The 26,751-nt window shown below is 40.3% G+C and overlaps 1 long non-coding RNA gene across 1 annotated transcript in view; it reads left to right on the forward strand.

The window, feature by feature from the left end:
- The window catches only part of LOC128146276 (uncharacterized), a 74,561-nt gene that overhangs the window by 43,470 nt on the left and 4,340 nt on the right, over positions 1–26,751 (forward strand). Inside the window, exon 2 of the long non-coding RNA XR_008236721.1 lies at positions 4,230–4,293. This is a non-coding gene — a long non-coding RNA (uncharacterized LOC128146276). The remainder of the gene's footprint in view (positions 1–4,229; positions 4,294–26,751) is intronic.

Here is a 26,751-nt window from a genome sequence, read left to right on the forward strand (position 1 = left end):
GCAGCAAGGAATGGAGGCAATCAGTGCAAATATTGAGCAATCTGAAAGAAGCTAATGACAAGGTATGGCTCAGAAGATAATACATGGAGGGTGCAAATATTTTCTATGATGTAACTCATAAAGAAAGATACAATTCTTAATCTTAAGAAACTGATTTGTTAGTAGGGAGGGAAAAGAAATTATAATGTTAAGATTACAAGTTTCCTGAGTTGTAGTACGATCAATCTTTCAGAATTGTTTTCTCAGATATCCTGTGTGGCCACCTCTGAGCATGCACAAAATCTTCCTTAATTGTTTCTGACTTGCTCTTTGGTTTATGTCTTATAAGCTGATCTATGAGGTGGTAACTGATGAGAAGAGGAAGAAAGGGTTATTTTAATTTAAATGGCTCTCTTTGTGTCAGCAGAGTTTGGCTGAGTAGATCTATTTATTATTAGGACCAACAGGTCAGGTGGCTAAGAGAGTTTCCATGTTGTTTTATTTAAAATACACTTTAAAATACACACAGCCTGAAATCCTGACTTCATGATTGATTGTATAGCTGGGGGCTTGCATGTTCGGTGAGTTGACCTCACTACCTGATCTGAGAGCTCAGCTTGAGAGAAGTTTCAGTTTACAAGCTGTTTCAAAATTAGACTGGACCCACATTACAGCTACACAGGGATTTGTAGAGGAAATTGACAAATGAAGAGCCTAGGGATAAGTATTGAATTCTTGTTTTAAGAAGGAGTATCTGTGTGCCTGAAAACCCTTAACATCTTGTGAAGTGATGTTTCATAGACCATTATGAGAGGCTCCTTATGCCTTAATTTCATGTTTATATTTTTGTACTGATGAATTATTATATGCGACAACGCCCTTTGCAAGGAAACGTTAGCACAAAATGATTGTTTTAAATTGCAAGCCCATAGGTAGAGATGTTGCTTTAATTGCATTCAAAGCACATTCTGCTCCCATAAATGCTGATTAGCAAAAGCAAAGAGGAGCAGTGGTTTGATGGTCAGAAGCCACTAGGGCAGCCCCACACAGGAGTACCACAGGTAGCTAGGATGGGGTTGGAGGCAGCCTAGCCATGGTAGTGTAACGCATGGCCTGGGCTCTGCTGAGGGAGACTGTTTATACCCTGCTACAGCAGCTCTCCTTCAACAGTGTCTGTTGATTCTCTGGTATATAAAGATAGGAGCAATAGTGTGACAGTGTGGGGAATATGCCCCTGTCAGGACAAGAATTCTTCTTTGTTTTATGAGCATCATTTATGATTGTAACCTTCAATGTAGAGAAGAATATCCATTTTATAGTAGTGCTGAATGCATCTGGGAAGCAGAAAGAGGCTAATCAAGGTCTCGGCAAACGTTTCCACTGTGGTAGAATACAAGGGTTTCTGCTAGCAGAATCACTGATTTTCATAGGTTCCCTGCTCAGCTGCTGGTAAAGAAGGGGAGGCAGGGGGCAGAGATGGGAAAATTTCAAGTAGAGGAAGAAGAAAAAGAATAGTGTTCCGATACCATAAAGGAGACATATCCATAAAAGAAAAGGAGGTATGTCCAACCTACTTCTGGAAAAAGAAGACAGCTGAAGGAGCGGGGGGGCAAGTGGAGTGTTGTCCTTCCTCAAGGACACAGACTAAATCCAAATGCTCCAAAGGGAGATGTTTTTCAAGTATTTGTGTTTTCTTACAAACATTGCAATGCTCTAGCACTAACTAAAATTAACGTACATGTTTGTAGGAAATTCCTTTGAACGCCTGTTTATTTTTTTTGAACATGAACCAGAACAGCTACAGCTAGGTATAATTCTGGGAGAACGTGCCTAACAGCGGAGTTGAGTTGGATTTTGCGAACTGAACTGGTCCCAGGCCTTGGGCAGCTGGACTAAAGGATCCCTTGCAGAGGGCTTCAGACAAGATTTTTGTATCCAGAAATTTGCTGGAGAGACCCAGAGTAAAGACTGAATTTGGAATCTTGCCAGATCCAGCTGGCTTGGAAATGTGTGGGATGCAACTGTTGGGTTCAATCACAGCAGACTGATGATTGTCTATGAAAGGGACTCAGCCAGGACTATGACAAATAGTGATTTGACTTTCCATTACATTTTTCCAAAATCTTTAATGGGGAAAAAAGATATATATATATGCAAATATTTGCCATTGTAATAAAGAGCTGAGGCCACAAATAAAAATGATATTATGTTTGTGTGTTTATTTTTTTTCATGGGGAAAAGAGATGTTTCCCTTCCTTGATATTTTCCCCGACTTCTCAGCTGTTAACAGTTTCAGAATGGAAAGAGAAGGGAATCCTGAAATGATGTTGGAGATGGTCAGTTCAGACTTCTCACTATTTTCCTGTCATCTGTCTGTCCTGGTCCTCAGAGCATGCTGTTTGTTATTGATGGAAATGTGTATGCTTCCTGCAAGCAGTTCAATTAAGACAGTATGTTTTGGGTTTATTTGCATTTTTCTCTTTGAGAAGTCAGCACTGTAAATTAATCTTTAACATGTACTAGGAGTTAGCCTTTAAGGAGGATTCATGTAGTTGGTGTTTGTGAAGCATATTTTTAAAGAAGTATCCCTAAATAGTTTTTGACCAGCGTTTCCTAAAGTTTCTTTTTTTTTTTTTTTCCTTACTCCCTGGTGTCTTTGAAGTAAAGTGGCCTGTTGCTCCTTCAGTGATCCACATTTAATATCTTTGAGTCCTAAAAGAGAATTGTGGGTTTTGCATTCATTTATTTAGGAAACTCAGAGATTTCTACCTTCCTGAAAGGCCCATTTATTCTCCTAGAGAGCTCAAATTCTCCGCTAAACCCAATCTTCTGTTTAAAGGCTTACAGCCCTGAAGTTGGTGTCTCTGCTCAGAAGAACGATATTTCTGCCCTTTCTATGATCCTTTATAGACTGTAGTACATTATACCAGCTAGTGTGTTCTCTCTGATAAATATGGTCATAAGTAGTAATATTTTGTATTTTCAATTGGTGGCTATTGGCAAGCAGATTCCATTAGGGGTTCTTAGCTTTTTGGCTATTGTGAAACTAGCTTGGATTCTGATGATTTACTACTTTGTAGGATCTCTCACTTGCTTTTAGAAGCTTTGTAGAGAAAAAATGATCTGCTGTAAAATCTATGCTGAAGAAGCAGTTGGAAGGAAAAAGAAAACATTCAATTTTCTAAATAAGTATATGTTTTGGGTTTCTCACCGTGTGATTCTTTCAACCTTCTTGGGGCCGGAGACCTTTAAATGTGTTTTGTACAACTCCACACACTTCACTTAGGCAGGCAATGTATGCATTCTCATTCACACCTGAAGTGTAATGTCTGTCATTGGACACTCATTTGTATTATAATGGCACTAGTAGATCACATTGGTTCCTGGGCTCCTATTGTATTTTCAAGGCTTCTTTCTGGCTTTGTTTTTGTGTAATACTGGTGACACATGCCTTAAGGATAAAGGCATTTTAATAAAACTCTTTTAGTAGGAAGGAACTTTGGCACCTGCATCAATGCTGATAGCAGAGAGCATCTGCGCTGTTTGCTGTGATCATGCAGAGAAAGAGTTGACTTCATTTCTACAGCAGTTATAGCTATAATTTCCCTCGATTGAAGTCTACTTTCATTTAATTTGTGCTCAAGGGCCCTTCACCTAGAATGATTTCTGCTGGGTGAAAGATCTTGCTACAGCTGAGAGGTCACAATATAATACACTCTATTGACTGTAGTGAATACTTGGTGTTTGCTGTATTCAGGATGCATGAAGGAACCCATTTTAAGTCCTGAAATAAAAGTAAAATGTAGGTTGATTGTATCTACAACTTGCAATTGTGTTCATGGAGGCTTACATCAGGTATGAGAGGTCTGTCACCTGCTTGACTATGCAAACTCATAGTTTTTTAAGTTTACCTTTGTATAACAGCCTTTTTGTGGTGTTATTATTGCCTGATGTAAATATAATCAAAGCTCTGCAGAGGGAATGGTTGTGCGACCATTAGTGCTTTGTTAAATTCTGGAAAAAAGATTATTTAATGCAATGTGAGAAACAGGACTGTAGTTCCCATGGAGGAAAAAAGTATTTGCTAATTCTAACATGAACACAACCTTTTCTAGCAGGCAATGAGTAAAAATAAATCACTTCTCAATGGGAAAGAAATCAAATAGTCTACAGGTGTCTTCCCAAAAGACAGAGAACAGGAGGATCGGGACAAAGCTATTGATTCCTCTCATTTCTCCCTTTGCTCCCAGGACCTACTGGACCATCTGTGGGTTCCCTGTGTGCACAGGTCACAAGTTCTCAAATCGTTTCCAGGTAAAAATCACTGCTTCTGATTTAAATTCAATTCTGTATGCATTTATGAAGGAAGGAAAAGAACTGACTGTCAGGGCAGGCTGCAGGTGGTCAAAAGCATTCTTATTGATGAACTGTTCCTTATAATGAGTAATACAGCCAGAGACAATATGATCAGTCTTGTTTGTAGGACCTGGCAGCACTTGGTAAAGAAGCAACAACTGTGCTGTTAGATCCAGAGAATAGGCACTTGCATATATAAAGATCACTGCCCATCGTACTGCATCGTACTTCTTGACATGACTAATGTGACCATCTCATGAAACGGGATTTTTTTCCCTGTTTGAATTCAGTAGCCTTACAGAAAACCCATTACTATATCCAGGAGTTAATATGTTAAAAAAGACACAATTTTGTGTATATTTATTTGTTAAAATCCAATAAAGTCCTACTGAAAAAGGGGAAAAAGAACAGCAACAAAACCTCAAAACTCAGACTCAACAAACCTGGGACAAATCTATGATGATATAAATTATGCAACATTGTTGACTTCAGAGTCATGGTACATCTGCACACTGTGGTGCAATTTGTCCCAGAGGATTTGCCGTACCAAATTAGACTTCATATCAATCTACTCTACAAACTTGTCTCTGAACATAGCCAGCACCAGATGTTTCAGAGGGAAGGTGGAAGAAACCACCTGCTTCATATAGAAATGAAGCTAATTTACATTAGGTGTTTACAAACTTCACAAATGAAGTTGTTTACATTAGGTGCCCTCCTGAGCAGTGGTTAGATATAGGTTTAAGTCTGAAAGCAGAAAATGTATTATTATTTCACAAAATTTATGGCAACTAGGTATTTTTACTGTTTTTATAAATGCAAGTTTGTGTATAGTTTATGAGGAAAATTAGGGGGTTTTAAGCGGTTTCAGTATCAATAAGTCTTTCATCTCTGGCAAGAAGATAAACCTGTATGTCCAGAGAAACCAAATTTGTGACACCAGCCCCATGACAATACTAGAAGAGGAAGTGATGACTTTTGGAACTCTTTTTAATGGGATCTCATACATAGAATGTTTGCATTTATTTATTTAATGTTTTACAATAGCTGTAACACATAATGAAACCCTTTCTAGACTTTCTGAACCTTCTGTCAGTAGTCCTGCTTATTTTCATGCTCATCAGAATTAATACAAATTCAGTGAGACTACTGAGTTTCAAAGTGCATTTCCTATGATTGTGGTTTAGGTCAGGAAGGACTGAACTCATGCATCAAACGCTATGTGATAAATAGATCTGTGTGAAGAAGTTTGGATATTTATTGTCTCTGCATTTTAATGCATAGAAGACTACAAAGTTACAGAAATGGGATTGTCTTTCCCTCCACTTTAGCTGCTCACCTAAGCAGCAGTTGTCAATAGTTTAGAGGAGTAGGGCATTAAGTGCGCTGGTTTGGGCTGCATGATCTTGGTCCTGGACATCCCTGAAGATCCTCCAAGGTCAGGTATCCTCAGAGGCAGAGTTGTGCTGCTCCTTCTTCGGGCTGAGGTGAATGAGTTCTATGAGGTGGAGAGCTCATGGTTTGAACTTTGCTGGCTGGAGTACTGTTGTGAGCTTTTGCTCTTTCGGTGTTTTAGCGAGTCACTGGGTAAATACTTTTGCATAAGTTAGGTCTGCTATTTCTGTCAGTTACAATTTTTTTCATAACAACTGTCTAACTGTGCTTTATCTGACAAAAGTTACATCCCTAAGAACTACATAGCAACACACAAAAGGTCAAACTGTGGGCTTCCAACATCGGCCTAATTACTCAAGTGATGTTAGCTCAATAGGCCAAGACATCTATTCTTTTGCATTTACAGAGCAGGGAAAACCCCCAAAAGCGTCACATAATTTGAGTAAGTAAAAATAACTGCCATATAAGGTGTACAGTATTTAAATTGGAGGAAAAAAAAAAAGCCAGAGAATATCAGGTAGAGTGGCAGAGCTGAGACTCATTCTTTTCCCACTCTTTCGTCATGCATTAAGTGCAAACTGATAACTGCAAAAAACACATAGCCCATGGGATTTTCTCTTATGTCACCAAAGGCAGTCTGACTGCTAGCATGGGCTGAGTTTCATGGGTAATCTGACCTTGCCAATGACAGTGTGTGCTGCCAGTGCAGAGGAATCATACTTCATCAAACTCAAGAGATGGTGCCATCTCAGGATTTATGGCCTGATCTGAAACCATTGGAAATACTTGTATTAGCTTTCGTGGCTTTAGACCAGGTCCTAACAACATGAGGAGAAGTTTTCTTATCCAGTTTCTTAATGAGTCTCAAAAGTGGAATTAATAGTACTAGCTGGGAAGGTCCTGAGAGGGTTCCCTGTCAGTCAGGTGATTTGCACATTGCATCTCTGAGTTCATAAATTGATATGTATGCCAGTCTTCAACAATTAAAGATGCCTCACTAGTACCTATTTTAACTTGGTTTTGGCTCTTAATGATTCCTAAGGTGGTTAAACTGAGAGGTGTACAACAAAATTCCTCTGAACTTCAAGGACAAATAATAGTATTTAAATTCAGCTTTAAAAAACAGGACAAAATCATTGTACTGAGGCTTTTTCCCCTTAATGTTTATACTGCCATTTCTTAAGGTGCTTTTTGACTGTTGGGTATATTTATATCCAACTCTCATAAAACTAGGAACAGAAAGGCTGGTTCTCCTTGTAAAAGGCTTTTCATGCTTTTTTTTTATGTGCTTGTAAACATCAGGAAAGTCAAGCTTGGTTTTCAGTTGTTTTATTGGAAGATATGGTTTGGGTCAAACTTCATGATGGCCTTGTGGTCAGGCAGGGATCACATCCTTCATTACATCTAGTCTGATTTTTCAACTCATAGCTTCTGTTTTTCTCCTGTGCTGGCCCTGATGATTAGAAAACCCTTCCCTATCAATATCAGAAAAGTTGCCTCCTGTTTCTCTCTCAGATATCTCCTTAAAACTGCCTATTTTTAAGCAATATCCCCAAGAACTCTGGCAACATACTGGCTTCTGAGGTAACGAGATTGCTAGTGCACAGAAAAATAAATATATGGGACCCTCATTGAGTGATTAGCAAACTTTCTTGTGCATGTTCTTGCCTCATCTCACAGACTATAAGCAAGGAGGCAACTGGCAAACAAAGATGAGATAGTGTAGGGAGATGGTGTTACTGATGTATAACGAAGGCAGAATATGGGTTGCTTCAAAGTAAAACATTTTTGAGACACAGAAGAGAGGTGTTGAGTTTTGACTTATTGGAGATTTGTCACATGTCAAGTTCTTCATTGTAATACTCCTCTGTAAGTAGAGGAAGATGAACTGTTATGTGTTGGTGAAGATTGAGAGTTGTTTTTCTTTCAGGTTCATATTGTAGTTTGCATAAAAAAATCCAGTCAAAGTACTATAGGCTTGAATGATTACCTATGAAATCATAATCGTCCATCACAGGACAGAATAATCTTACTCATATTCTTCTAGAACAGAAAATTGGTCCTTGAACATGCTGAAGGTCTACACCACCAAAGTCTTTGAAGGAAGAGACCTCCTCCAACGCACAAGTGATGAAAAGTAGAGCTGAGCTCTGCTCGTGGGCTAGTTGGTTGAAGGCTTATCTTCCATTAGTGTGACTTGTGATCCAAGCTGTTCACACAAACACTTACCAATGGAGACCTGCCAGGCAGCAGGTAGCCTGGTGGGAGCTGCTTGATTCACAATAAAAAGTCAAACCTTTTCAGGCCTGCAATATCTGATGCATTAGCCTAAGCCTAAAAGAGATGGATCTTTCTTATCTTGTACAACGGAGCTGAAATTCAGACAATAAATACAGCTTCAAACCTCCCCACCCCCCTTCTACAAAGTAAGTTTCATTTTTACACAGAAAGCAGGAAAGTCATTTACTGCTGGCTTGGGTACAGTGCTCTTGTTATCAGACTAGAGTCAAAGCTGCTATAGCAGAGTGTAGCAGAAATGAATGGAAATATTATTAACTTCCAAATTAAGCACAGTATTTGTAAGTTGCAATTGGGAGTAGAGAATTTTTAATTAGGAATCTTGACAAGGCTTAAATGAATTGTTTTTGTCCCAGTAAAAACTGTGGCCTTGATAAATTTGTGTTACTGAAAAGCGAGTTAATTTCCCCTGTTCAATTCTTTCAGTGGCTGTTATACACCATAGAAACTAATTTATGGGGGGAAGTACTGAGGGGGAATTGATGATTATTTTAAGAATAGCTCAGCACAAAACTACTCACATGTGTAAAGGAGGCTGGGATTTGATTCCCCACTCAGACTCCACAAATGCTATTATCAGATGCTTCAGGAGCTGGAATCACTTTTTCCCCATCTTTGTGGCATATAAGAATGTAATGTAACCTGGGCGTTTGCACTTCATTCTAATACCACTGGCTCACAGGAGCACTGGCATCAGTTTTGTGCTCTGACATTTCACATTAAAAAAAAAAAAAATCACTACCACTGGTTTTCCAGTTTTAAACAGGTTAGTTCTTAAGCCTATAGAGAGATGCTGTGTTCTGCTTGCAGTAGGAAGCAGATACCACCAGTAGCTCATGCCACAACTGCTTGTCACCACCCTTTGTGGTATGAGAAGCTATCACCCATTCAGGGCTGCCAGCAATGCCTAAACCTCTTCTATCAAAATGAAACCAGTCAATCTACATTTACGAAGTAAACTGTTTATGTTCAGGTGGTTATTGCGGCTAAAGCAGGTTAGGGAGTGCATCAAGTAGATACATCGTACCCTGCACATACAAGGCACAATTTGCTTATTTGTTTCCTTCTGTTGGATTCTGTTACCATGACCACATTACTATCCTTTCCTAATAAAAGCTGATGGTTTCCCACCTAGTTTTCCCACCTGGTTTTCTGACCTCAGTAAAGCAACTTCAGGAAAAGTTCATCCATGTGGAACTATCACAAGGCATCCACCTTTTTCTGAACAAAAGCCATCCAGACTGACACCTGTTAAAGCCACATGGCTGGATGGTTGGAACAAAATGTTCAATGATCTTTGTCAGAACTATCATAATCACAGCCCATGGCAGTGTTTCTCCAATGTGGTTGGCAGGGATTTGGAAATCGCACTGCCACAGGAAAGAGAGAGGGATCAAGAAGTTCTGCTAGTTTACAGTGGAACACCTGCCTTAAAATAATTCATGGGACTCACTCCAAACTACACAGAAGTGCTGCGGAAAGCCCAGCACAGGTATCTGGAGAAGATTGGACCATTTCTGTTACGGATTTTTTTTCACGTGGTGTATATGTTGAAGGTTTTGTCAATAGTCCCTGGGCAGCCATAATTCTGATGGCCAACTCCAAAATGCCAGACCAGGCTGCTACAATTATGCAGACTTTGCAGATTCAGCCTCTGCAAAAGCCTGTGGTCTTCTGAATACACACAATTCCCAGAGAAGTCAATGATTTCAAGGGCAGTATTTGGCCTCATGCTGTCATCTTCAGTAATTATGCAATTCAGTTCAATTAAAGTGGGAAAGTCACTTAGGCAATTTTGGAAAATCACACCTTAAATGAGTAAAATGGAGGAAACAAACATATATGTATCTGTATATAAAATATATCGTGTATATACCCATAGTATATGTCAAAAGATAACATTTGCAGTTACGCTACTAAGTATAATTCCATTTTCCCTGGACTGTTAGACTACGTTCATCTCTGTGGCATGCAAGAGCCTTCCGTTAGTGCATTAAGCCATATATCTTACACATCCATTACATGCATATTCTCAGATTCTCCTGCTAGAAGCAGGAAAAACTTGTTCAATTAGGTCTCTTATTTTGGTGAACCTGAGGGATTTTATTTATTTGTTTGCTCTTTCAGTCTACATGCTTCTACATAAATATGGTAGATAAGGAAAGATCAAAGGATTTTGCCTGGCACTTGAAACAGAAGGTACAAAGGTTTGCCAAAGACTCATTAATCCATCACTGATGCTGGGGTTTCCAACTTATCCTCTGTTGCTTTGTCATATGAAGCCTTACACAGGGCACATGGAGTGCAGAAGGAGTATGCCTTGAATGCCACCCAAATGAAAGGCGACAGCTGAGGGGTAAGTGCTAATGTGGCTGAGGGCTGTGGGATCTGAAAATAGAGGGAAAATAATTGCTGCTGATGTGAATTTCCCAGCATACATGTGAGAATATGGGGATAGAGCCAAATAGGTTCAGAAAGGGTCTTCACTAACACCTGCCTAAAATGCAGCCTCTGTCAGGCGCAGAGGATCTGTCTTTGTTTAGATCATCCATTCACGTACTTTAATGTAGCACATACTGCCAGGTCTCCTCCATAACCCTGTTGAGCTTGGGACTCGTTCTCTCTCTCTCTCTCTCTCTGTCTATTTCTCTGTGTTATTCTTTGGCTCCTTCATAGCAAAATTATTCTGACTTTCATCTCTAACTCATCAGAGTTCTGGTTCTGGTATCTTCAGTGTCTCCGTGTTTTCCATAATGTCCAACTCAGAGTAAGGATGAGGACTCGCACAATTATTAGAAGACCTCTTTCTCTCCTGTGCTGTTTAAAAAGTTACGCCTTTTTTTGACATTACCTGAGATGTGTCCTGGGCAAATACCCTGTCCTACCTTTATTTACTTCTAGTTCATAGCTTTTTGTGCTACAGTGACAGCTTTTAAAGGAGAATAATTTCTTCTATCAGGTGTCAGAGAAATCTGGAATCTCTGCTTAGTGCTAGGCAGTTACACAATGTGTGATTGCTGTGATGCTGAGTGGGATAATCAGCTTTTAGGAGTGTGTGACCACCAGTGGAGTGCACTGAGTTGCATGCCAACCTTTAAAAGCAGTGAGTCAGCAGCTGGTCAGCTTGACTCTGGTGCACTACAGGGCAGCTAGGTAATCTGACAGGCTGGTCATGGCGTTAGACAGCAACGTGTAGGACAGCAGTGGGAAGACTGCCTAAGTCTAAAAAAGGACATCTGACATACAGATGCAACCATATGAACTTTTCCTTCCCCTGCTTTAACTCATCGTGAAATGAATGTAATGCCCTTTTGGAAGACTTTCTCCAGTTGGCAGAAGCTTGCTAGTTCACTTGGGAGAACTCCATCATGAGGCTGCAGGGACTTCAGCCTGAAAACCAAATACCAGAACATCTCACATATTCACTGTTTCACCTCCCATCTGATGTAGACTAGCCCTTAGCCACACAAAATATGCTACACAGAATGACTGGGTGAACAACTGAGTTGTGCTGATTTGATCTAGTTCCCTCATCTTACAAGCCAACTAGCTTGTGTTGGAAGCCTTTGTCATATATACGGTAAAAGTGGGGTTTGGGTTGTATACAGGAAAGGGAGATTTTGGAGCCACGACTTGATTTAATTGTGGTGTAAAGACAAATGCTTTCTTGCACTGTATGCAACCTGAAAGAGACTTACATAGAAGTCCTTCTCTTACCACTGTGATCCCTATTATGGAAGAAGGAGCTTTGGCTGGCAGGGAGTGAGCACCCCTGGCCACCTTCCATTACACAGGTTCTGGACCAGGCTTCTAAAAAGAACAAAAGTTCAAGGTTTTAGCAGCAGCAATTTTCCTGGCATGTTTTGTCAGCTGTGAGTTATTTCTACTGCTCCTCTGAGCTGGTGGGAACTGATCTATGAAAGAAGTATAGCTACGCTTAAGTAGTATTAGACTCAAAACAAGTATACGCTGACTTTCATGAAGTTTATGAGATGATCTTGGTGCTGCACTAACTTGGTAAATGCAGATGTAGTTCACATCTAATTCACATCTTCCCAGGACCTGACTCTCATTCCTGTGTGTCCCTAGTAAATCAGTATCTTATATGTACATATATAACAGGTAAATGCTATCTGCCTGTGTCAGATGTGAGATGCTTGTCTTCCCCAAAGATTGTTATAATGAGATATATTTGCCCTCAATGTAACATTTTATGATCTTAAAAGGCCAGCATATTATACCACAGGCACTGTGAATTATCCTAACAATAAAATTTCATGCAATTTAATCAACATTGCATAGTTTTTTGAATCTAATAATTTCTTTTCAAGCAGTCAATAATTAATATCTATTAGAGAACACATTTAGATTTGTTTTAGTACTTATTTCACTTCCACACTCCACGAAAGATTTAAAACATTCAAGTACCTCATTTCAACTCCATTATACTTGTGCTGCTTGTTCGACAGAAAATGCTCTTTTCCTAAACACATTTTTCTTTTATCAACACTTATGATTGACTGGGAATCAACAGAACAGAATTGGCTGCCAAAGCCTCGCGTCCTGTTGTGAGCCACAACTCTAGCAGTTTGTGCTTTGAAAATGTATCAGCTCTCCTTCAGAATCAGCAGGAAGTCTCACTAGCATGCCCAACGTAGTAACAGAGGGCCACGTACTTTCTTTTACCTCTTCTGAACGTGTTAGGACATGTTAGAATGCAAATGAGATTACTCCTCCTGAGGGATGTAGTGGTCGGCGGATACATGCCCGGATAGGCTCCCAGGCACTCAACAGCCACAGCTGGTACTGCAGGCTTTTCCTTGCTATGGGGCAGAAGGAACATTGTCTGCTGGCAACAGCGGCCTGAAGGATGTCTTTGGGACATCCCCCAAAATGTGTTTTGTATTACAAGCTTGGTTGCTACCAGCATAAAGTCTTTTTGGTGTCTAGGATCAGAACCTTCCTTCTGATTGACTGAGATGGGCTCTCTGTGTGCTCCTGGAAGTATAGGCAGTCTGTGTTCCTACAAAAATACTAGATTTGGACAGTTAACAGGAGAGGTCAAAAGAGAGATTTTTAGGTCCTTTTTTTCTTGAACCCTGAATAGATAGAAAAAAAAAAAAAGGAAAAGGAAAAAGTGTTCTACTCTATTGACTTGAAACATATATGGCCATGAATTTCATGAGCTTACTAATGTGACTGTCATGTCTCTTACACAAAAATCATCATTTGCATTTTCCATTTAAGAACTTGATATTCTTTATAAACTTACTTGAATTCTGTAAAGAGAGCTGACAGTTCCTAAAGAGAAAAAAAGCCACATTATTATTATGTCACTTCTAGAAATGCTAATGGCAGGATATGAAGGACAGCGTAATTATAGTGTTGCTCTAGCGATTCTTTGGCGAAGGTTTTCTCAGTACTTTAATTATAAACTACATATTTCAGCAGTTTAACTTTCTAAATTCTCAGTCAAACACCCTTTGGGTTTGATTCACACTTTGCAATGCTTGTTGGTGTAAAAAGAGCCTCCTCTAGTCAAAGCTGAAGTCCTATGCAATCAGGAGCACCCACCTCTATGGAGGACAGCTGGACTGAAGAGAAAGACCAAAGGAAGAACTGGCTTTTTCTGCATATGAACCAAACCATTGTTGAGAATTAGGTGCACTGAAGTAAACAGGAGTAATAAAACCCTCGGAAGAAAAGTCAGGAAGAGAGTTAGGCATATATCAAGAAAATTTGACAGGCCGAGCTGAAAAGCTGCAGAATATGTAAATGAAACCAGACGAGGTCAAAGCACAGCAAGAAAAAGAGAATTCTGCAACTCTCTAGCCAGCATCCAAGACCTGCTACCTCAGCATATCTGAACTCGGGAAGGAAACTTAACACAAGGAAAGAACAAAACCTTTGAAAGAGCATCTTCTCAGATGCCTGTCCAGCAGGCACAGTTCTCTGTATTCTACAAAATGATTTTTCAGTCACTGAATCCATTCTCAAAGCTTTGGTCAGGGAAATTTACTTTTGAGGTAATGTATACTTAAACTCCATTGGGATTTATGTGCAATGCTTTTAAACTCATGCCTAGCTGAATTTATGAGTAAGAGCTGACTGACTGACTATGTCACCAAATACTTTCCTGAAGCAGGGCCAAGAGAAGGGACAGATAGTTCTGTTAAGCTCCTTAAGAAAGAAATCTAGAAGAAGATCACAACATTTGAACAGCACTGCAAACTTCTCAAAATTGTAAAGCACAAATCCAATGGTTAGCAAGACTCCCTTGTTCAGAGAACAGCAACTTGAGAAGCCTGATCTGTAAAACCTCAAAGACCTCATTAGGAGTTTGTAATCCTTAGTTTGTTTATTTACTGTTAGAAGTATACACTGGCAGTTTTGCCTCGAAAGCTACTGCTGCTTGTCCTTGGTGAGGAAGAACATGACAGTTTTAACTTTTGTGACAAGACAATGTGTTGTGATTCATTTCAAAAGTGATGGCATGAAAGCTGGGGTGTGGGATTGAGGGAGGGGAGTGAACACATACAGTTCTGGAATAGTTTGCAATAGTTTGTGAATAAGGGTGGGTATTACCTTGATTTCCTCTTGTTACTGGCTGTTGACAACTCCTTCCTTCCCTCCTCCTTTGCTCACCCATCTTTTTACCTCAAGCAAAGGCTTTTGGAAAGTGGAAGCTCTCTGAACAGTTCCAAATACCTCCTTTCCTAAAAACCATGCTCCTTGCTCCTTGACAAGGGAGGTAAAGCTGGGTTCATTCTGAGAAACCACAAAATTCAAGGGAAGGTTGAATCTGTATCAGATTTGGTAACATTTTTGCAGGACTGTCCTACAGCTGTTTTTTGTTTTGTTGTGGTTTTTTCCCCCTTCATTCTCCTTCTGTGAGATGCAGTGCTCTACTGTGGAAATGGGAGTGCATTTGTGTGCCTGTGTGTGGGGAAGTAGCCAGCATTGAAAAAATCTTAACAAAGATTTATGAGGCAAATTATGTTGTTTGTTAAATACCCAGATGGAAAATCAGAAACTCTAGACATGGTGAGGAGTGAGGGTATCAGCAAAAAGCTGTGATTCAGACAAATAGAAAGCCTCATGGTTTAATTTAAAATGAAATAGTGTTCCCTTTCATGAATAACAAAAGGTTGGTTTGTGTTGCATGTGTCCCCCCTGCCAACACCCTTCCTGAAGCCCTGTGTTCTCCATTTTTGTTCCTTTCCTATAGGTATAGGAGGTACATAGGTGGCTTAGTGAGGGGCAATACCTACTGAATCTATAATGAGACTGATAATAGAAAGAATATTCTGCCACAAATTATTGCAATGCTGTTGATTTCAGTCTAGGAATTAGTTGGCTTGGGGAGAAAAACAGGGGAGCTGGGACTTGTCAATAGAGAGCTTCACAGGCTAGTAGGAGCCTGCAATACAGGGTGCAAAAGTGTTAGATCCCTCCTTCCTCTCCTCTCTTCCCCGCACCTTTAGGTCCTCACAGGCTCACAAGGGTGGCAGCACTGGCATTCATCCTGGGCAGAGGAAGGAGAGCTGCTAGCTGACCCAGGCAGAGCCATCCCCGTTCCTCCAGCTGCCTGCTGCTGGGGCAGGGGAGCTGATCTGCCAGTACTGCCCCAGGCTCACATGGGCAGGAAAGAGGGGCAGAGACACAGGTAGCACCAAGTAGAGCCACCATGGTAGTATCAGCACGTACTAATTTTCTAATTATGTGATACTGCGTATTTTTTTGAATCATGATACCGCTGTGTCAGCAGTGTTGCCTATCACTAAGGTCGTTATGCTGTGACTCACTGTTGTCTCATAAAGCATAGGGGAGCTGACAGGCAGTGTTATCTGAAAATGTTTCATCTCCAGCATTTCATTTTCAGAAACATTGGCAATGTTTCTGAAAATGATGTTATCCTTCAGTTCAAAGGTTTTCCTTTAAAACACTGCTTGTTGCATTTCAAATAAAAATTACATTGACCAGCATGCAGGCCCTTAAGCAACCGAGATGCTTCTGGAAATGTTGACCTACCACTTTTGTGTACTCATAAGAACTAATAATGATGTCTTTGTAAGAATTCCAGCTGTTTAGGGGAATCATACTGCAGAAGGACTGCTTAGTTTTGACCATTTCTATTCCAGTGGTGCAATGGCAAGTAAAACAGCAGGCAAACTTCCGTATTTGGTAGTCTAGACCAGCAGTGAAAAGTGGGTACACTGCATTTATCATTGACCTGTCTGCCCACGCTCTGCTCTCTGATATGGACAATGATGTTAGGACTGGGTGTACTACATCTCAAGTAAACAGAGAATTAAAAAAATAAAAAGCAAACAAGTAAGTGCCATTGCAGGTGGGAGGTGTGACTGGTCCAGACAGCTAGAGTCAGTGGCTTTTTTTGGCTCTGTTTCTCTGTGAATTGAATACAGGGTGCTTAACACATATGGAGTTACCCACAAGTTTACAGTATGTGGGCAGCAAATGAGAGCCTGCTGCTGTATTTTATTACTGCTGTGTGCTATGTGTTTTCTCCATGGTATCTACTTTTACCTAATCTTAGTTATTAAATCACACTACTATCAGTTAACAAGACCTTTTTAGAAGGCAGAATGGAATGGCAATTTGGTATAATGCAGATGACTCTTCTAAAGTTGTTTTCTTTTTCTCTCTTTACTCCTCTGGGAAATGTACAGCATGAGTAAAAAATTCAAAGTACTTTTGTCATGGTTTAACCCCAGCCAGCAACTAAGCACCACGCAGCCGCTCACTCACTCCCCCCCCACCCAGTGGGATGGGGGAGAAAATCGGGAAAAGAAGCAAAACCCATGGGTTGAGATAAGAACGGCTTAATAGGACAGAAAAGAAGAAACTAATAATGATAATGATAACACTAATAAAATGACAACAGTAATAATAAAAGGATTGGAATGTACAAATGATGTGCAGTGCAATTGCTCACCACGGGCCGATCGACACCCAGTTAGTCCCCGAGCGATGATCCCCCACCCCCACTCCCCCTAGTTCCTATACTAGATGGGACGCCACATGGTATGGAATACCCCGTTGGCCAGTTTGGGTCAGGTGCCCTGGCTGTGTCCTGTGCCAGCTTCTTGTGCCCCTCCAGCTTTCTCGCTGGTTGGGGATGAGAAGCTGAAAAATCCTTGACTTTAGACTAAAAACTACTGAGCAACAACTGAAAACATCAGTGTTATCCACATTCTTCGCATACTGAACTCAAAACATAGCACTGTACCAGCTACTAGGAAGACAGTTAACTCTATCCCACCTGAAACCAGGACAGCTTTTCATTTGATGAATCCATGCTTATTGCCCAGTTGTTTCACTCTGCTGTACTTCAAAGTGAAAGATCTGAAATTCATTAACAAAATAGTTTAATTAGAATTTTAAAGAAAAAAAAATTATTTTTTTTTTTTTTAAAGCATGGGAATACAGCACTAAGTACCCAAATCTACCTTTACATACCCTGATAAAGTTTCTTAATCTTCAGAGCTGCGGTGGTATGAGGACTCTAATGGAGCAGATTCTCTTTTACTGACTAAGAGGAAAAGAGGCTGAGAATTTTTCTCCTCTGTGATGCAGATGAAAGTGTTACAATACAAACTACTGTAAAGGACAAGAGTAGAGATAAATGCAGTATTTGAGAGAGAAGGAAAGGCATTATAAAAAGGACCTGAACCACCTAGTGATGTGTTTGTTCAGCTGAGCTTTTAAAAAGTGCACTAATGGCCCATTTTATCTATCACCCCAAGTCAATGAAAAACGCCCATTGACTTAAATAGACACTGTATCGAGTGCTGAGGTTTTAGGAATAATTATACTCAGTATGCTGAAGTTCCTAGTATTTCTCTTCAGCCTGAATGCTGCTCCCTCCATTATGTGTCCTGACTTCAAACAAACAAACAAGCAATCCCCTTTTACTGCCTACGCAAACTGAAGCCTAGTGCTCCCGCTATTACTCCCAATTCAGCTTGCAGATGTTGAAGAAGTTTTTTAGATCAAAGCAGTAGTCTAGACCCAACAAACACTGCTGGATGGAAAAACCACATGTAAAATGTGCCTTTGTTGCATATAGTCTTTGCTGGATGGCTGGAGTACAGCTGGTGCGTTTGGAAACCTTTTGACTTCTGAAGGTGTGTTTTCACTTCTTGCCCTCAGGCCATTATGCTATTTGGCCCAAGAAATGCCATAATCCACACTTCCCAAGGAATCTCTTTCAAGTACACTGGCAAGAAGGGTGGCCACTATTCAGTCCAGTACGCTACACCCTCACCTAGCTTTTTTTCTAAACTATTTGAACCATTACTTGATTTTGTCCCTTTGCGGTAGGACTACTGTTAGTTTTCTTTGCTACTATTGCCCAGTTTGCTCTGTAAAAAACTACATAGTACTGAAACCCCCAGGAATATGTTTTATCATTAGAAACAAACAAAAAAATCTGTAAAAGCCAATGAAGAATAAATAAGATGGTGGCTGGGAAATAACTGGATTCCCTCCATCCTGCTCTATTAATAATAATAATCATCATCATCATCATCATAGCAATAATAGTAATAATACTCAAAAAATCCTACTACAAATCTTTGCCATCCTCTTGTCTCAGCTAAATGCATGGATGGAATAAAAAAGCATAAGCTGATTCTGGATGGCATGAATTAAGGCACAGGGCACATCCCACAGTTTAGCATCCCCTTTGTAAGTTAGTAAAGATATCACCTCACCTCATGTAGACAATGAAGAACTCACACTGAAGAGTATGTGACTCAGTAAGGCAGGAATATCTTACTGAGGTAAAAAAGGAGCTGTCTAGACTTTGAGTGTTAGGAGGTTTGTGTGTTACCTATGATGATCTCTTAGCAAAGTATTAGTACCCACATTATACTGCCTTTAGGGAGCCTGAGTAGTTTATCAGGTTTTAGGTTTATATCTGCTCAGGACTGGATAAGAACAGAAACTGAACTACTTATCCATCTTGTGTTTTGAAAATATTTCTTTCTTAGAAACACAACCCTTCTATCATAAATAACCCAGAGAAGCAAACTAGTATGTGAATGAATTATAGAGTCATACATTCATAGAATAATTTAGCTTGTAAGGGATCTCTGGAACTCACCTGGTCCATCACCACAGATACCTGGTTCAGAGCTGCTTTTTCTATCTCTTGGCAGGAAATAGAGTCCCATGTGTCACTAGGAATGTCTTTTTGGATTCTCTACATACCTACATTTCAAATCCGGAAGGAAAAATAAGGTTTGTGATTTAGACAAATTAGTTTAGAGCCCCCCTACAAAAATTTAAAAGATTATTCTCTGTGCAAAATAGTGGGGGAAGTTTTCCTTATGCTTGCTAGGGAAAAAACAGCTGAGAATATCTTTTGTTCATATTTTCAAGATGGAAAGCTTGATGCGCAATGGGTTATTTATACTGACAGATTGGTACTTAAATAAATAAGCTGACCATAGATCCCTAGCTTGGAGACGAGTTACTGCAAATAAGCAAAGAACTAAAAAGCATGTAAGTGAAATATCTAAATACAGAAAATCCTTGTGAAGTGCTCTACAAAGGTATGTGGTAAAAGAAACTAGCACAGTTGTGTTCAGAGGTGAACCTGATAGCAAAGAGACTAAAAATCACATTTTTTTTACCAGTTTGGACCCAAGGACCTCAAAGCTCTTTGTTTTCAAATAAAAGACTAATAAAGCTTGGCCATCTCTCAAATGCTGATGTGGAATGGGACAGTCATTTGCTGGCAACATTGCACAGGATCATGAAATGAGGTGGTGAATATCATCATGAACTGGAAACGATGTCATATTAAGATAGGCAGGATATTATTATGTACTGTATAATTTGACCAGCATGTCTGGTTTGCTTCAGCCAGTATTGTGATGGGTTCTTTGCAAACATTCAGAGCTCCTGTTTTACATATCACCTGTGCTAGTGACTTCCCAGTCACCCTTAGAGCTCTACCTGTACTGCTCTGCTCCTGAGTCAGGCAGAAGTAGGTTTCTTGCACGGTTTCCTGAAGCACAAAGATGGCACTTAAAAAGCCTTTAAATCAAAACAAAATAATCTTTGCTGATTTTACCACTAACTACTGCATAACAAGGCTCTGATACTTGGCTCCCCTGAGCCACCAAAACTCCATTGAGCCTGACACCAGTGGCCAAGAGAGGCGTGCAGCTAAGTGGAGTGTCTTGAAATGACATGAAGTTGCCCGACTGCTGGCAATTCAGAAGAGAGCAGCCTGCTCTTCAAAATGTTACATACTGTAACAAGAGTTTGAAATCACTTTCTGGGAGCCTTTCTTCTCCGGTCCCTCCTTCCTTTCAGGCAGAGATGTGCTGAGTTCTTAGGAACAAGTATCATTTCTTAACCTGTTTTAGAAGAGCTTGCTTTGATGTTCCTCTTTACGCTCTGTTGCATGAAATTACAGATAAACACTATTGTTACTTTACAAAAGAAGAAACAAATTCGTTCATATCTGAAGATAAAAAAAGCTAGCATTAACAGAATAATTATGTACAGGTATGTTAGAAATAAAAAATTATTAACTTGTTTATAGGTGATTGTTGCAAAGGAGACGTCTGCATCTGCTTCCCCATTTTATATGTTATTAAGGGGATTTAAAAAACATTAACTGTGCAAGTCCAGTGGCAGCTTCGGAGGGGGTCTTTGCCACCATCTATTGGTGAACTAGGGGTAAAGACAGAGTGAGCTGACCTTGCTAATGTTCCCTACTATACCAGTGCAAGCTTCTACTCCATTTTGAGATTTTGGGGTAACAAATGTTTTGTATTTCTTGCTCTGGGACAAAGGGCAATAGGACTGTAGTTATGCCCTCTGAGTAAAGAGCTGCGTATTGTGTTTGCATGGCAAGGTTTTGGTAGCTGGGGGGGCTACAGGGGTGGTTTCTGTGAGAAGCTGCTAGAAGCTTCCCCCATGTCCGACAGAGCCAATGCCAGCCGGCTCCAAGATGGACCTGCTGCTGGCCAAGGCCAACCCCATCAGCGACAGTGGTAGCACCTCTGGGATAACATATTTAAGAAGGGAAAAAAAGTTGCTGCGGCACAGAAACTGCAGCTGGAGAGAGGAGTGGGAACATGCGAGAGAAACAACCCTGCAGACACCTAGGTCAGTGAAGAAGGAGGGGGAAGAGGTGCTCCAGGCGCCGGAGCAGAGATTCCCTTGCAGCCCATGGTGAAGACCATGGTGAGGCAGGCTGTCCCCCTGCAGCCCATGGAGGTCCACGGTGGAGCAGATATCCACCTGCAGCCCGTGGAGGACCCCACGCTGGAGCAGGTAGGTGCCCAATGGAGGCTGTGACCCCATGGGAAGTCCACTCTGGAGCAGGCTCCTGGCAGGACCTGTGGACCCGTGGAGACAGAGGAGCCCACGCTGGAGCAGGTTTTCTGGCAGGACTTGTAACCCCGTGGGGGACCCGCCCTGGAGTAGTCTGTGCCTGAAGGACTGCAGCCCGTGGAAGGACCCACGCTGGAGCAGTTCGTGAAGAACTGCAGCCCGTGGGAAGGACCCACGTTGGAGAAGTTTGTGGAGGACTGTCTCCCGTGGGTGGGACCCCACACTGGAGCAGGGGAAGAGTGTGATGAGTCCTCCCGCTGAGGAGGAAGGACTGGCAGAGACAATGTGTAACGAACTGACCCCAACCCCCATTCCCCGTCTCCCTGTGCTGCTGGAGGGGAGGAGGTAGAGAAAATAGGGAGTAAAGTTAAGCCTGGGAAGAAGGGAGGTGTTGGGGCAAGGTGTTTTTAAGATTTGGTTTTCTTTCTCATTATCCTACTCTGATTTGATTGGTAATAAATTAAACTGATTTCCCCAAGTCAAGTCTGTTTTGCCCATGAGGGTAATTGGTGAATGATCCCTCCCTGTCCTTATCTCAACTCATGAGCCTTTTGTTATATTTTCTCTCCCCTGTCCAGCTGAGGGGGGGAGTGATAGAGTGGCTTTGGTGGGCACCTGGCATCCAGCCAGGGTCAACCCACCACAAGCTGTCATGGTCAAACCTTAACAGCTGGCCTGTGATCCCACACACCTCTCAATAGAAAAGAAGGGAGCTCATAAGTCGCAGAGAAGAATGTCTTTCTAATGTCAAGTATCTTGTTAATTCATTTCTTCCTGGTTTCTGGCAATGGAATTGGGCCTATTTTTTTGCTGGTTTCAAGAAAAATCACACTGATACTTGAATAGAGCTCCATTGCTGCTGACAAATCTTGGAAGAGTGCTGTAATTGCTAGCATTTCTGCACAGTCCAGCGAGAGGGGCATCTGTGAGAGGACATCCCTTACAAGTGAAATGTTTACAGAACCAACCTATGCCCCTAAGAAGGCAAGTGAAGGGAGGCAATGTCAGCAACTGAGCCAAAAAAGTAAATCTTTGAAGATGTCTCTAGATATGAAATGAGTCTATTTTATTGGATTCATCAGCACTGCTTGCATATGCAAATTCCTCATGAATAAAGCTTTTGTAATGCAGACTCCAAAATGAATTCAGGTAGAGTCAGTGACAGCAGTGAATGAGCACAGAGACAGTTTAAAGAGATTGCTTAGTTTTCAAATCAACAAATTGCTGTGGTTCTACTTAATCCATCAAAAAAGGAAGAGAACAATCTGGCAGCCAGGCGGGAAGATATAATGGTAAAGGACATAATGTTCCAGCTATTTTAGGACCCATTTACACTATGAAACTGATGGCATTAGAAAACAGTTGTTGAACACATTTGGGGAACAGCTGTGTTATTGCTAAAGCGTAAAGACTAAAGTGTGTATAGACCTGTAGGGGTGCTCAAGAAGAATAGTTCTTGGGGGGGGCGCTTCTGTTCTGCTTAAAACCATGTTCTTACTCAATTTCAACTATGAGTAAAGAAGGACTAGCAGAGTCAAATGACTTCATGAACGCTCTTTATTTCCATGAAAATGGCAGCAATTATGTATGATAACTTTGATAGCTGTATCAATCTTTCTTTTAAATAAGACTAAATAACATGGATCAAAAATGTGCCTTCAGTGTTCATTCACGGATATTCTGGTCATTGTTTAGGTATCTCTTTTCCTTGAATAAGACACTTACTTTCCCTCCTTTCCTTCCTCTCGGTGGGGCTGCCATTTTGCTTATGCTTCAGACTGGACCTCCCACAGAGAAATAAATTGAGAATAAAGAAATGCATCTTATCACAAGATGATATGAAAAAGACTTTCAAAGTCAAACTTTTTTCCTCCTAGAAAAGATTTTGTTCATAGTTTCACTCACTTATCAAAGCCTCCCTGCCAAACCTGAACTGCATGATGTGTTTGAAGTCTGCATGTATTAATTATTTTTGGATGAATAACTGAAGCAGAAGGATGAATTACTTTGCAGCAATTTTAGTATGTGTCTCATTGGCTTATCTATCTGTTTGCAACCATATACATGTGCAGATGTTGGAGAGGTATTTCCTGTAGCCAGAGAACAGTGAGCTGTCTGTGATGGTGAAGTGATGGCAGCTCAGGTCTGCTGGAGTGCAAGGGCTCTCAGAACTATTTTCACAAATACTGAGTTAAACAATCTCTGCTTTTCCTCCTGTCTCAATATGAGACATATGACTGCCATCTTTCTATTGTTATTATGTCTGAAAATTAATTTCTTTCCCTTATTGGATTATTGGCAATTTCTGAAAATAACTTTTAAAGTAATGTCAGTGACTGCATGCTGCTGAAGCATGGGAAGTGTAGCATTGACCTGGAGGTTACTTGATAGCTGCTTCCTGTAATAGGGTTTCTTTTGTGTATGTGGATAGCACAGTTGCTTGCACTAATTGTCCGTAGGCATATTGCACATTTTCTACTCTGCTGTGTGAATAAATGTCCAATTTACATAAACAATGGTGTAATTTACATATGCAAATGGGGATTCAAAATCTACACAGGAGCTGAACTTCAATTTATGAAGATCAGAGCAAGCGTTCCATCTCTGTTTAGTCTATATTGAGACAGCCGAAATGCCACTACAACTTAATCTTGACTCATATTTCCTGCATTTACAACTGTGCCGTCTAGGACAATTTATATCTACCTTTTATTATTTGTAGTGATTTGAATGTCTTTACATTAGATTATGGCTTTAAATTCAATATGTTCTTGCTGTGCTATAAATTCAAAACACAAACACAGTTCTTGTCCCTGAAAATCAACAGATGAAAGAGAAACAAAACAAGAGAAAGAAACTACCTGTCAAAGTGTGTGGCAAGAGGGAAACAAGCAGTATATGTGTTATGAAACACAACAGATTAAAAAGTGTATCTTTTTAAGAACACATGTACTTGTAGCACTAACACAGGCAAGGAATCTTAGTAGAGTTATTATGACATTATTCCTTCAAATTTACCATTCTTCACGCTCTTTGTAGTACCACACCTTTTCTCACTTCGAATACTATGATGAAGAAAGCACTTAGTGCCTGAACAATATGTGGGACAGGCTTAGAGGGCATGCTTGCTTTATACTGGAGAATCTCAGGCATCTATTTTCTGTTTCTCACAGATCTTGTTTGCTCTCCTTGCGGGGGGGGGGGGCAAAGATTTTAGCATTCCCTGGCTGCAGTGGCCCTCTGGATTTACCATGCTGATATTTACCTAGTTTAGGTAAATATATTTGATTTAGTAAAAGAAATCAGAATAAAACATGGGATACTTGTCTCTTTTTCCAACAGCCCCTCTCGCAGATGTTGCTATGCGAAGAACAAATTCTGCTTGAATAAATTAAATTTGACCTACTATGATTTAAATTACAATAGTAATAATTTCAGTAGTATTATTGTCATTGCAGAAATACTCTGGGTTTATTGTGCCTAAATTTGGGGATTTCTAGCTTTCCTATACTTAGATAAGTCATTGTTACGGACAAACACTTGTAGCACCTGATGGTTTCCCATTGTTGACAAAACTTTAAAATAAAGCTGTATGGAGACTTTAGTTTGTTTTTGTTGTCTTGAAAAAAAAAATTACGTTTTTGGCAAAACACTTGAAAATGGAACATTTAATTCAAATCAGTTATATTTTGGATTTGAATATATCTCCCTGTTGGCTCATAATTGCCTTCCTTCATAATGGGACTGTGACAGCCTCATCCCATGTGAGAGAAGGTCTTTAATGATGGAAGAGAAAATCCAGCTAGGGAGCACAATGTGCAGGGGAGAACAGGAGTATTCAGCTACCAGTGTATGACTTCCATGAGCTATTGTAATAAAACATCCAAATAAAATAGTTAGGTTTTCATATATAAGCCAGAAATGGAGATCTTTCCAGCTTTATGATATTTGTTGATTTTGCACATGAAGTAAATATTTTCTAAGACAGGAAATTGTTTAGTAAAAATGCAGTGCAGCTGCTGAAAAATAGATTAGCATCACAAAAACTACATCTAGGAATTGGAAGAGATTTGGAATAAAAATTGAGAGAATCTTATCAAAACTTTATTTCTAATTTTATTCATTTTTGTTTGGTTTTTTTAGTAGCAACAACACATAAATTCCTTTTCCTTGCAAGGGTCTGATGACTTTTCCTAGTGTTTCTACAGTCTTTGCAGGTTTCTTAGGAACCCCAAAACAGTATTGTTCATTCTTCAGTCTGTGGGATGTCCTCTCATCATCCACAGCTCCTCTAAGGACTTCAACTCAATCTGGATCTTCTTTGTCTGATATCACCTCTTTGAAAATTTATGTTTATTTCTGGATATATGAGGGATATATAATTATTGAGGCAATATTAAAACTATTTGAAGCTTAAAACTTATCAGCAGTCCAGTCATTCATGAAAATTCACCTGACCTGAGTCATCCAGCTAGCAAAGGTCCTTGGGGAAATCATAGCAGGAAACTAAATCAAAATAATGTTCTAAAGTGAAGATGCTTTTCTGACCAGCAAGGGAAGGATTAGAAAATAAACTGGGATTTTGATTTCATATAAAAAAGTTAAATTAATCAAACAATTTTAATTCAGAGTGTTTTCTTCTTGTTACGTGCTGCCTTGTTCAATTGAGTCTTCCCCACACTGTAGCTCCTGACAGTTCTAGCCCTGACATTTCTAATAATGCTTTCAATACCTCCTGAAAATTCCTGTAAGAGAGGATTTATGTGACAAGTTAATCAAAGCAGACTATATGGCAGTGTGTTTTCATCCCAGATAAATATCCATGTTCCATTACTGAAGCTGATAAAATGTTTGATGGACAGCAGTGACCTGCTGCCTACTGTTCCTATGCTACTGGATATTTATTTTTTACATTCAGAAATGCATGAGCAGGTTACATATTCGGATTTCTTCCTAATCTTGCAGCTGATTGCCTAAACCCTCCCATCTGTGGCTTACACTGGTTGAGCATAGAAGCACTTGCTTTGATAAAATAGATGCTGCAGTGATTCAACGTAAATGAATTTTTCATGCAGATTGTTTCTGTGGGGCTGCTGGCACTAAGTTCCCATGTGTCGTGGTTTAACCCCAGCCAGCAACTAAGCCCCACACAGCCACTTGCTCACTTCCCCCTGGTGAGATGGGGGAGAGAATCAGAAGGGTAAAAGCGAGAAAACTCGTGGGCTGAGATAAAGACAGTTTAATAGGTAAAGCAAAAGCCGTGCGCACCAGCAAAGCAGAACAAGGAATTCATTCACCACTTCCCACCGGCAGGCAAGTGTTCAGCCGTCTCCAGGAAAGCAGGGC

This window comes from Harpia harpyja, chromosome 1, assembly GCF_026419915.1.
Source record: "Harpia harpyja isolate bHarHar1 chromosome 1, bHarHar1 primary haplotype, whole genome shotgun sequence".
In the NCBI taxonomy this organism is placed as follows: Eukaryota; Metazoa; Chordata; class Aves; order Accipitriformes; family Accipitridae; genus Harpia; species Harpia harpyja.